The sequence below is a fragment of the Neltuma alba genome, unplaced genomic scaffold (genome assembly GCF_004799145.2).
Source record: "Neltuma alba isolate B1F8T4 unplaced genomic scaffold, ASM479914v2 tig00010095_pilon, whole genome shotgun sequence".
Taxonomy (NCBI): Eukaryota; Viridiplantae; Streptophyta; class Magnoliopsida; order Fabales; family Fabaceae; genus Neltuma; species Neltuma alba.
The window spans coordinates 586878-589791 of NW_021635049.1; the positions used below are offsets into that span (position 1 = coordinate 586878).

Sequence of the window (2914 nt, forward strand, 5' to 3'; positions counted from 1 at the left end):
ATAGAAATTTTCTTGGGATTTTGCTCCCCTTAAAAATATTTATTTGTAATTTTCCAAATAAAATCCCTTAATTAGCCTAAATCACCCTTAAATTCTCTTATAAATTATCTAAGGGTAATTTGGTCAAAAACCAACTTTATAATTTTGAAACATCCTACCTTTAACCCCTCAGAGTACGCATTTGTAAGCGTTATGGTTCAAGCAGATCAAAGTATAAGCCCGTGGATTAAAATTTTCAACATAATTACTCGGGTTACTTTTCACTGTTTAAACTACAGATTTCAGGTCCAACTTTGAAGATTCATAACTAATTCTACAAAAAATCAGAATGGAGCGATTCTAATTTTCACTCAAAGCTGTTTCAGTATTCTACAAGGGACAAATAACTTTCATGGCTCAAACCTTGCCAATTAGTACAGTTTATTCGTTAAATATTACTGTTCAAGTGGTCGAAACAGTACTTTCCAGAAATCCTGTCTTGACTTTGAACAGCCATATCTCTTAGCATACACATCCATTTTTTGTGATTTACCACTTATTTTAAAGCTTAGGATGTGTCCTGTATAGACACTAAATTTCATGGCTAAATTCATTCATTTGGTCTGCCTCATCATTGGCACCAATTCGTGACTCATTTAGGGACATTCTATCCCTTCAACTTAATTCAATCTTTATAAACAATGTAATTCTCCACCTCTTGTCATGCTATAAATCCACATAATATCTTCATACATAACCTTATACCATTTTACATATCATGACATTTAATATCATCATTCCACATACATGGCATATCAAGCATAATTTGATAAACTATGTTACATAACATGTTATAAGACCATAACATGTTCTTGACTTCTTCCATCAATCCTGCATTCCTCATCCTTGACTTTTCCTCTATGCCCTTTATACCTATTAGGGGTTGTTAAGGGAGGGTGAGATTCGGGAGAATCTCAGTAGCAAACACTACCCATAAGCATGCAAGACATAATGCAAATGCACGACATGTTATCATAACATCATCATAGGAATGCCATTGAAAGTAAGCTAAAGCATTTCATGCTTTCATAACATATTGCCAAGGCAAAACATAACATAAACTTGCAAACATAACTTTGCAAACATTTCATCATAGCTTAGTCACATCATGGCAACACAATCACATCATGCAAGCATACATATCAAGCACACAGTATAGGTAAGTTCACTACCTTGTAACATAGCTTCGCTCTTGCTTTCCGTTTGCTTCCCCTAACCTTCCAAATGTTTGAGCCTTCGGTTGACATAAACAAGACATTCCCTTGGATGTTCCAAGGTCCTGAACACATCAACACATTACGCGAAACATCAATTAGGACCAAGTTATCAACCTATTCCACACTTGGCTCTTACTTGATCACACTTTGTTTCTAACTTTTGAGATTTATTTCCAATCATTCTAAAATTAATTCCACATGCTATTCCCACATAATTTTGCATGTAGAATCCATTTCCAAGTTCAAAACAATCAAAATCCAACTCCTTCCCTCTTGTTCTGGTTTGGCCGAAACATAGGTGCCTTAGGTCTAAAATTTCCATTTTCAATTCTAATGCTTCCAAACATGTTTTCTACATATATCCCTACACAAAATCATCATTTAAACTCATTGAGAGCATCAAAATCATCAAATTCCAGACCCAACATAAAGAACCAGCCATGGCAGAATCATACACAAATGAAAGGGGAAGTTGGATTTCTTGAAGAATCAATATCAAACCAATTGATTCTTGTTGTTTTCAAGCCTTTAAACATGTTTATGACTTTAATTTCATCTTCTCCCATTCTAAACAATTTCGTGCAGCACCTCGCCCCTAGGTTTCAACCATAAAAAAACCCAACCAAACCAACATCTAAGCTCAAAAATACTAAGGGAGGTAGAAACTAGATCAAAATCCATGAACATACCTTGATTTGAAGCTTGGATGGCCTTAGGATCATGAGTTCTTCCTCTTCTCCTTCTTCCTCTCTCCATTTCGTTTTCCCTCTCTTCTCTCTCATGGTGGACGAAAATATCAAGCTTGTGGGGGAGAAGGGATATATATAGGGAGTTAGGAGAAATCTTAGCCATTGATTTTGAAATTGCATGGCTTAATCTTGGCCATTGATTTTCAAATCAATCTTAGCCCTTGATCTTGTCTTCCTTAGCAAGAATTGTGACACTTGTCTAGGATTGTGTCATGCTTGGTCATCTTGCTTATGTCATCAAGGTTAACTTAACCCAAGGTTAATTAATTTAACCATGGTTAACTTTCTCAATCCTAATATGTCCTTAATCTTTTTACACATTTCCACACATATCCTCATGCCCCTATGGCAATATGATAGGGAGGAAAATCATACAAAATTCGTGCATAAATTCATCCAAAAATATTCCTCCACCTATCTTACCGGTTTACATCATAATAGGTACTTTCTTGGGTCCTGACTTACCCAATACCTCTGGGATATGATTTAGCACATTTTTCATCTTCAAAATACATTCCCATACTCTTCTAATAACATTCATAGGGGAATCATACTTCTTTCTCATTTTTCCAAAATATTAATAATTAATATTCAATCGGAGTTGATTTTGCCGACTTCTTTCCTATCAGCTCATAACTCTGTTGATCTGTCTCTGGGTTTCATTCTTTCCCTTTCATCACAGGGTATTCCTCTAATTTTTCTCGGGTCCAAAGTCAAACCATAGACAGGAAATTTGACTTTCCCCGATAGGGTATAAATAGGCTTTAAATTCAATTAAGCTAACCTTGACAGTTTCTGGGGCTGGAATTAATTTTACAATCTGTGTAAATTCCTCAACTATTGTCCCCAGATTTTCCTGATTATTTGAGGCCATCTCGTACCTTAAATAATTCAATTTGAGTTACTATC

General features: G+C 35.3%; 1 long non-coding RNA gene across 1 annotated transcript; it reads right to left on the reverse strand.

Moving 5' to 3' along the window:
• Window positions 1-713: 713 nt before the first annotated feature.
• On the reverse strand, window positions 714-1980 carry LOC114754174 (uncharacterized). Its single transcript, XR_003741125.1, has 3 exons — window positions 1946-1980; window positions 1212-1318; window positions 714-912 (listed from the first exon to the last, which is right to left on the reverse strand). It is a non-coding gene; the product is annotated as an uncharacterized LOC114754174 (long non-coding RNA).
• Between the last annotated feature and the right edge of the window lie 934 nt (window positions 1981-2914).